Consider the following 10,296-nt stretch of genomic DNA (forward strand, 5'->3'; position numbering starts at 1 on the left):
TGTCTCTCTCTCCACTTCCCTTGCTTGTGCCCTGTTTCTCTCTCAAAAATAAATTAACATTAAAAAAAAATTCACTCATGTTTAATCAATGACCCTAAGTAAGATGGATAATTATCCATTGTCCATAGACTCCCATTCTCAAACAGAATTTCCCTCAATTAGTCAGTGGTCTCTTGACTCCAGGTCATTTGACTTTCAGTCCAGCAGACTGTCAGTTCCATCCTTGATTTCCTAGTGCAGGAAATACTTAAAGTTCTGGGACAGTTAATGACCCATGACAATCCATTTTAAAAAGCAATAGAACCTTTTTAAAATTGCAGTCAAATTTGAAGAAGGACTCTAAAGAAGAGGTATTTATGACTTCAGAATATAGCTCAGGCTTCATAAACCAATTCTTGACAAAATCTCTTCTCTCTGCCTTTTTGAAATAATTAGTGACTTTAACTCAATAGAATATTAAAATTTGATCTCTGGTTACTGTAGCAAATTGAGAACAAAATGAAAATCATTAATCCCAGAGACAAAGATGTCTTGGATACAGAGACATTCCAGTGGAATATGTTATCAAAATGATTAAGTATATTTTTGTTTCAGACACCAAATTTCCTTCTTTCTGTTCATCTATCTATCCAGCATCTGTGTTAGAATCAGTCGCTCAATATTTAAACTATCCCTAATTTCAAAATAGACATACTTGGAAATAAATGTTTTTTGGGTAACTAGTGCCCAAACTAGTGACATAACCATAGTTTTTTTAGAGGTTGAGTCATTTGAATGTGACATTGTTGAATCTGAACAATATGATGAATATATCATATAAAAAAGTTAGGAATGAAAATCTAGTTTTTGATACTGTATATATTATAAAAGTTTTTTTATTTAGCTTTATCATTTTAATAATACCTTTAAGATCCATCCTGGTTGACTTTACTCATAGTTTGTGCTGAAGACTAAAACCAGTTTGTGTGTATGCAGAAAGCATACATCTCTGTTGGGTATGGTGAAATAAAAGATATGTTCATCATAAAAATTAGACTCATAGAAGATCTACCATTGATGCTAGTGAAATTATCAAGATTAACTGTCAATGCTCATTGCTTTTGCTGTGTTGAACTCCTTAATTTTTTTTGAATGGATTCAAACCAGGAATTGGCATAATCATTCATACGATCTCAACCTTAACATTAAATCCTGTGTTGTATGGGGTAGAACAGTAATGAAAAGCTTAGGATCAAGGGATCAGAGATTTAGGCCCTGTTGAGCCACTATGTTATTTATAATGCAACTTTGGGAAAGGTGTCTTTCCCAAAGGTGTGGGAGCAATACAGCTTCAAAGAGTGCACTTGCTTTTCTAGTAAAAAGCAGGATCAATCTTCTTTACCTATAAAAATCAATCTTTAAGATTCCTCCCAATTTTAATGTTCCAGACTGAATAATTATGACCCAATCAAAAGTGCCTTAAAATGTTTAAATAACCCAACCTCTAAAAAAATATGGTTAGGTTACTCCTTTATAGCAACCTATAAACATTTACTTCTAAGTACAGTGGATCCTCACTGTTTACAGATTCTGTATTTGTGAATTTGCCTACTCACTAAAATTTATTTATAATCCCCCAAATCCAATATTCACATTGCTTTTATGGGCATTCATGGATATGAACATTGAGGTAAAAAATTGGAGTCATACAACGTATATGTTTGCAGTTGAGACCAAATAAAGTTCAGGCAAATTTCTTCATTCTTGTTTCAGTTCTTATAAATAAGTGCTTTTTGAAGTCCAGTTGGTGCCACGTTATTTGTATTTTTCTACTTTTTGCTGGTGATTTTGTTATTTAAAATGGCCTTCAGTGGTGTATACACACACACACACACATGCATGTGCACAGTGGAATATTATTCAGCCATAAAAAAGAATGAAATCTTGTCATTTGCAATGGTGTGGATGGAGCTACAGAATATATAGCTAAGTGAAATAAGTCAGTCAGAGAAAGTCAAATGCCATATGATTTCATTCACATATGGAATTTAAGAAACAAAACAAATGAACACGTAGGGTGGGGAAAGTGTAGGAAAACTAAGAAACAGACTCTTCACAATAGAGAACAAACTGATGGTTGCTGGAGGGGAGGTACTTGGGGTGTGGGGTGGATGGGTAAAATAGGTGATGGGGATTAGAGAGGTCACTTGTGATGAGCACAAAGTTTAGTATGTAAGTATTGAATCACTAAACCCTATACCTGAAAGTAATATTACACTGTATGTTAGTTACTATTTAAATGAAAACTTGGAAGAAAAATAAAATAAATAAAATAAAATAAAATAAAATACTCCCCAAAGTAGTGCTGATATTCCTAAGTCCAAGAAAGCATGCGACTCAGACATGAGTTATAGTGCTGTTGGCCATGAGTTCGATGTTGATAAATCAAAAATATGTATTAAATAAGGTGGCTTTAAATAGAAATGAACATAAAACAAGGGTATACGTTGACTGGTTGATGAAAAAGTTGTGACCAGGGAATCGTAGGAACCTAAAAACCAAGTATTTCCCCTAGGAGCTTACAAAAATATCTTTTTTCTAGGAATTATCTCTCTAAATAAATCTAGTAAATGTATAATAGAATTTTATTTTTATACAATGTTTTGGGTGCTCACAACAGTATTCAATGTGACAATTATAATGTAACATATAGCTAAATATTTAGGATTTTATCTTTTTTTGTCTGTTAATAATGCTCTTGCTATTTCTAAGTTTCATTTTCCAGATTAGTCCCACTTGAGTTGTACCTGAACCGTCCAAGGTTTCATTTGATATTGTAACTCCTCAAAAACATTATTTTACAGGGTCCCTCCCTTCCTATCACTCAGTAACACACTTACCTTCTTTGAGTTCACGTTCAGCCTCCTCAATATTCTATCTCTGGGAATGTAACAACATCATTTCAACAGAAGCATATCTGAACATCTTAATACATGGCAGAACATGCTTAGTGAATGGGATACAGGTGTGGGAGCAATACAGCTTCAAAGAGTGCACTTGCTTTTCTAGTAAAAAAAATTTCTTTTTGAAACCCTGTGATCTGAACCATCTGCAGATAATTTGATAAACAGAGGAAGGGTGAAAACAAAAGGTTGTGTTAACAACAGATTGCTGAATTACTAATTTTGAATTCTGCAAATACTGAAACTCATTTCACACCAATACAGGCAATGAGTTTTATAATAGTTTGAACTGCTAGTTAAATAGGAAGAAATAAGCTCTATTTAACATAGAGCCATCCCTGTGTGGTAGAACAATGTACTGAGATATTAATTTGCATTTTATTCTCACTGCTGTAAATAATTCACACCTCTTTGTTTAAAGAAGGTCGATTTTTTTTGGCTTTGCTTTTCCAAGAAATGGGGGAAAAACACAAACATACCCCCCAAAAATCATTTCCAAACAGGACTTCTTTTTTTCCAAAAGTCTAGGCTCATAAGAAAATATGGAACTAGGTTATCTGAGGAGAGATATTTCAGGGATGGGAAAGGTAATGGATTATGCTTGGAGTAGAAAGGTTTTGAGAGAGTTTTTCCAGAGAATGGGGAGTAGATATTTAAAGAGTCCAGAAGCATTGGAGAATGATTGCTGCTCCAGATTCTATAATTGGAGAGATGCAGGTCTCCGAAGAGAATGGCCGCAAGGTGTATCTGAGGATTCAGCAACTAGACACGGCAGTTCTCAATCTGGGCAAAGAACCAAGCACCTCTTTGCTGTGCAGAGAAAGTGCATGCACCAGTGATGACCAGGATGTACTGTAGACCAGGCCATTCTTCAAGTATCATGATTCTTGTGTGACCCTAGGCTCCCCACAAAAACACGAATTTCGGTTTTTTAACCAGGTAGGCAAGAGTCATGGGCAAACTGATGGTTTTTTTTTTTTTAATATACAGAAAAATAAGATAATGTTTCTTGCACTGGGTTACAGTCAAAACTGTTACCCATAGATTACCTCATGTAATCTTCCTAACCTGCAGTATTGAAACCCATTTTACAGATGAGAAAAGTGATGTGTAGAAAAGTCAAGCCAGAGAACCAGGAGGTAACAGAGCTGGGATTTGAACCCAAGAAGCCTGGCCAAGAACTCTGTGCCCCTGAATACTCTGCTTTTCTGCTGATCCTGTCATGTGAGTGTCAGGCCACTTAACTCTTTTTAAAAGTGGTCTGCTATAAATAATTATCGAGCACGTGTTTTATCTCCTCTCAGCTCCCTGAGGCCTGGCATGCTTCTTATGCTTTATGTTTCTTACAGTGCCTTACACTGGCCCTGGAAAAAACATGACACCCTTACATGAATATGTAGAAATCAAACTTGCTCAAAAAACAGATATGAATGTACATGTGTACACACACATGTATATACATAGTCTTCAAAACATAGATGGTCAGGATTGATCAGATGCAGTGCAATAAACACCTATGTAAAATGTCTCAAGCCATGTTAATCACATGAATTAAATGTATTAAAATACATGTCCACTAGAGAATGCACTGATATTTTTCATTATCTGTTTTACTTCATGGCATCAGAGTATACAATAAAAAATGGTAATTAGATGCATCTTTTAAAGCAGCTACTAAACTATATCTCTGAAATTTCTTTTTTTTAATAAATTTTTTTTAATGTTTATTCACTTTTGAGAGACAGAGAGAGACAGAGCATGAGCAAGGGAGGGTCAGAGGGAGAGGGAAACACAGAATCCGAAGCAGGCTCCAGGCTCCGAGCTGTCAGCACAGAGCCCAACACGGGGCTCAAACACACAAACCGTGAGATCATGACCAGAGCTGAAGTCAGACACTTAACCGACTGAGCCACCCAGGTGCCCCTGAAATTTATTTCGAATGGCATTTCAGAACTATTGTAAGAAATATATGATTTCTAAAGAGTGTGCTGTGGTTAATAGGATGGATTCTGTTTGCACACTCAACTCCCCCTTCAGACCTCAAGAACTTACGCCCCAGATGCTGCAGGCTGCCAGCTGCCAGTCCTCAAAGCTAAGCTCTCACCAGACATTACCCTCAACTGGGGAGAGCTGCCTCAAGCAATGTTGTTCCTTCCTATCTTTCCCCAGAGGGACCCTGCACCCTATCACTGGTCAATGTGGGAATATAATGGTAAGGCCCTCCTTGCAACAGCTTGGGACCACTTTGGCAGGCCATTACCATTCCAGAGCTCCCTGGAGAAGCCAGCTGTGGCCTTCCTTGAAACTCTATCAACTCAGCCAACTTCTACCCTCTGCCCAGTCCCACTTTCTTTCCTTTCCTTCTGTGGGTATGCATCCTGAGAGCCCTCCAAATAAACTTCCTCATGCTAATCTTTGTGTCAGTGTCCGCTTCTTATGGAAATCAAGCTGGGACACCTCATGCATCCAAACAGATGTTGCATGCTAAACTGACATCAGCCTTGTTCCTTTGGAGGCACGTTCAATACATTTTCTTCCAGCTAAGGATGTATGTAATCTAACCTAATGGAAGCAGATAAGCCATGACTGAAAAGAGTCAAGAAGCATATCTGGTCCAGCATGATGCCCAACATTAAAAGAAGAACCCCTTCTAAGCAATTATTAGATACTCATATGATAGTGTTCATTGATTGCAACTGTGGCTGCTAACACTGAGTGCTTATTAGGTGGCAGGCACTGTGGTGACTGCTTTGCATGGGTTATTTCATTTAAGCCTTATAACAACCCTCTAAGATAGACACTATTATCAACTCATTTTACTGTAAGGCTTACAGTAGTTAAACAACTTTCTCAAGGTTACATGGTGACATGGCTTTCTCTGCAACCTTAAGAGGCTGCTAGATTCCCTCACCTAAATACATAATGACAAAGAGCTGTAAAGAATTCAGTAATGCATTTAAATTACTTTCTATTTTATTCACTGTAAAACAGCACCTGGACTCATTTGAAATATAGTAGTATATAAGCACTATTTTTATTCAGCCTGCAGAAAATTTTTGGAATACATATGCATTTGAAAACCTCTACAATAGCAAAACACAGGGAAAAAAGGGGGAGGGACATTCAAAACTGGCAAACGCTATCAACTTTGAGAAGCAGTAACCGAAGGGACAAAGTAGAAAATTTTAGTAAGACTCGGTGCCGATTTAACATTTACTATCATTATTGTTTCCTGAGAGCCATCTTGGGGAAAGAAGGTGAGCACTCCAGATCTTGAGATTTTCGTTATTCTCTTCAATTTTCAGAGAAGTGGACTAACAGGATAAGTAGGAATGCAGGAAAAACAGTCAAGGTAAATTCTTAAGAATAAGTGCCACGCTGGATGATGAGTGAGCAGGAGCAAGAAATGCCAGCAGGGACATGATTTTCCAAAGCTACATTCTGGATTGAGTGAATTAACTGAAGGCTTAGTGTATTCTACCAGAAAAACAGGATACTCCTCCAACCAAGTGAAATAAACCATAGTAATGGATATTTGACAACATCTCAGAAGAGAGGGCAAATCCTAAGGGTTTTAATTTTTTTGTCAAAGCAAACTGCCATGTCAGGAGCTGATGAACTCTTCTCCTTCTCTTGCCTCTGCCCCTACTTTAAGGCAAAAAAAAAAAAAAAAAAAGACATAAACAAAAGAAAAGAGAGAGAGAGAGAGGCAAAAAGTGAGGAGAGGAAAAGAGAAAGAATCATAAAGCCCACAAAAGGCAGGCAGGCAAGTTTAGAACACTGCTTGGAATCTATAGATTTCAATAAACTTCAGATATTTATCTTTTCACAGAAAATAATGTAAATTTTATCAATTTTGACAAAACAAATATACTAATGTAAATAACTATAAGAATATAATACATAAGAATGTGTGGAAAAATGGAGGCAGAAATGCAAATCTAAATCTTTCCTATTTTTCACAGCAGGAAGGCATTCAATACCATTTCATCTTGAACTCTAGAGTTCAAAACAGTGACTGGCACATATTATTTCACAATATGTTTTTATCTACCTTTAGGACAATTTATTAGAAACTAGTATGCATTTGGGGAAGAAATAGTTATTGGATGCTCAGCTCATTTATATTTACTTTCATTTGTTATAGTAATTTGATATATTTAATTTAAAATAGAATGCATTTCAGGATGCTATTTTATGAAAATTGTTTCCATTCATCTATTTACCCACCTAATCTTCTATCTATCCATCTACTTATTTGTCTACTTATCTGCAGACCAAAGAAATATCAGCTATTATGTTCACTGAATGGAGATGGTGGTTATCTTGTTAATGAGATTATTTTTCTTTCCTGTATCACTTAAGCTATTTAAAAATGATAATGTATCATTTTTTATAAAAATAGTAAAGCTTTTCTTGTATGGAAAATTTTTTATTATTATTATTTTTAATATGAAATTTATTGTCAAATTGGTTACCATATAACACCCAGTGCTCATCCCAATACCCATCACCCACCCACCCCTCCCTCCCACCCCCCATCAACCCTCAGTTTGTTCTCAGTTTTTAAGAGTCTCTTATGCTTTGGCTGTCTCCCTCTCTAACCTCTTTTTTTTTTCTTCCCCTCCCCATGGACTTCCGTTAAGTTTCTCAGGATCCACATAAGAGTGAAAACATATGGTATCTGTCTTTCTCTGTATGACTTATTTCACTTAGCATAACACTCTCCAGTTCATCCACGTTGCTACAAAAGGCCATATTTCATTCTTTCTCGTTGTATGGAAATTTAAAAACAAGACCACCCAAATGAGAAAAGCAATGTCTGCTTATTCAAACCTCTTGATAGTAAGAGTGTTGGCCACCAATCATGTGCATTTTGGCAGTTACTCAAAGGCAGGCAGAAGGACAGGAAAGCTTTGTAGTGAAAAGAAGGGAAGGCTTATTTTCAGTCAGGTGTGCCCTGACTGGGGGCTGTTGGCTTGAGGAAGCTGGAGGTGGGTATTCTATGTGATTGGTTAGGGGTACACATTTGGCTTTCTCTGGTCGGTCCTAAGTTGGAAGCAGAGACGAAAATTAGGAAAGTTGTCAATTATTAATCAAGTACTTAGCCATTTGGGAGTTGATTGTTCCATGAGTTATTGTTTGGCATCCCGGGGAGATTGCTAGGGATGGTGGTCTGACTTCCTACAAGTCTGCATTGTGTATAGTAGCCTGGCTTCTGGGGCTGATCACTATAGATAATGGTTCAGTTGCTGTATATTATGAATCAGAGTTATATATATATTTTACATATCTGGCCATTGTCCATTTGTATGCTTTTTCTCCCACTTAAAACAAACAGATAAATAACATTAAGTCAAATGATGTGAACAATTCTTAAACTGTTCTTTGGATTTTATTGAGGGACTTTGGAGAATGAAACAGTAATGGGAGTACCAACTAGTCCCAGCTCATGGTTTTCTTTTCCATTTTATCATTATGTCTCTTTCTAAGCCTTTGGGTTCTTCCTAAAACTTTGATTAAGGAAATATTCTTGGATTGCAAATTTGGATAACATTCGATTAGATGTCCCATTTATCTGAGCTATTCCCAGGAAATACTGACATAAGTTGTGACATAATATGCAACACAGCATAGTGAGAGTGAATTATTGTGTGACTTGGAGAATTGACTAAAGCCTGTTTTCCTCATCTCTCATATGGGAAAGATTTATTTTTATAAATAATAAATAATGTCAAAAAATTGCATCAAAGTATACTAACGGGATAATGTCAGGAGAAATTTAAGCTGTTTAACCTAAAAGACACTATGCAAGAAAATGCTTATATTTTTAATTTAATGTATTTGATGTTGTTTTTCTATTTGTAATTGGAATGATTATGTTGCTATACAAAATATAAGTGATGTGATCTTGGTGCTCTGATTATGTCTATACTCAGTTTATATTGCATTGGAATGATGAGACTATTCCTATTTCTGATTAAAAAGCATGAATTAAAATAGCTTGGATTCTTAACAAAACTGGGTGCTGATCTTGTCAGTAGATAGTTTGTCTTCAGATTGACTGACTTTCCCTATTTTCTTTCACCGTGGTTATCAGTTAGAGCCCATACTACAATGCATCGTCAGTCTGAGAGCATTGTTTCTTTCTTGGCTTAATGCTTCCAAACCTGGAAATAGATTCAAATCATTTTTTGTTTGTTTGTTTTAAATATGATCATGCCTGGGGCACCTGGGTGGCTCAGTTGGTTAAGCATCCAACTTTGGCTCAGGTCATGATCTCATGGTTCGAAAGTTTGAGCCCCGCATCGGGCTCTGTGATGACTGCTTAGAGCCTGGAACCTGCTTTGGATTCTGTGTCTCCCTCAGAGCCTGGAGCCTGCTTTGGATTCTGTGTCTCCCTCTCTCCCCCTCCCCTCCTCATACTCTGTCTCTGTCTCTCTCTCTCTCTCAAAAATAATAAAATAAACATTAAATTTTTTTAAATGACAATGGCTGATTATGAATGATTTTATTTTGTTACACAATTATTTATTCTAAATACTATGAAGTGTATATGAATTTTATGTAATGAAATAGCATCAAAGAAAAAAGGGAAAACGTCACCACTTTGAGTTTTATGACACAGATATCTTGTATCTAGATGGCTACTCTATTCAAAGTAGACACTTATTATACATACAATGACAGTTCCCCTTTCTCCTGGGAAAGGAAAGTGGAAGAGAGCTGGGCTGAAGCAAATTGCCACAGAATAGTCTTGAGAAAACAGAGATGCAAACAAGCGCTCAGACCATGCAAAGTTATCCAGGAAGCAAAATACCACATCCACAATCACTTGATTTTGTCTCTCAAAAGCTAATTCAAATATTCTGTCCTTTTTGTGCATTTTTTTTTTACTGTGGTCATTTTGTAATGAGTATATGACAAAATTATCTGATTGTTATCAATAAAGGGAAAATTCATTCTCCATCTATGTGTTTTGCTTATTGAGAACCCCATTAGCCACAGATATTTGACTGGATAACAAAGTTTCATATATTGACAGCCTACTGGCTGCTTTCTTCTATTATTAGCCAACGCAGCACATCCCTTAGCAAGTAGGTGCTTCCTTTGTAAGTATATCCAGCTGCTGAGTGCACTGAAATGGGCTGAATTAATCAAGTGTGACTGATTGCCTTAATTGATGGGGGAGACGCAGTAACCTTTTTCTGGGAGCAACGACATCATGTAATTACAGAGGAAACAGTATAGCTTTTTCTAGTTGGACTAGACACCTCTAATGACTTTAGCCAAGCAAAGGGTATTATTATCTCCCATTTTAGAGGTTTAAAAAACTGAGACTAATATCAGTTAA

General features: G+C 36.4%; 1 protein-coding gene across 1 annotated transcript in view; it reads left to right on the plus strand.

Annotated features, from left to right (window-relative positions):
* LOC123600483 overlaps nucleotides 1–4,600 on the plus strand; it is a 48,166-nt gene extending 43,566 nt beyond the window's left edge. Inside the window, exon 8 of the mRNA XM_045482526.1 lies at nucleotides 4,037–4,600. The gene's annotated coding sequence lies outside the window, so the exon portion shown is untranslated. The remainder of the gene's footprint in view (nucleotides 1–4,036) is intronic.
* The last annotated feature ends 5,696 nt before the right edge of the window (nucleotides 4,601–10,296 follow it).

The sequence above is a fragment of the Leopardus geoffroyi genome, chromosome D1 (genome assembly GCF_018350155.1).
Source record: "Leopardus geoffroyi isolate Oge1 chromosome D1, O.geoffroyi_Oge1_pat1.0, whole genome shotgun sequence".
Taxonomy (NCBI): Eukaryota; Metazoa; Chordata; class Mammalia; order Carnivora; family Felidae; genus Leopardus; species Leopardus geoffroyi.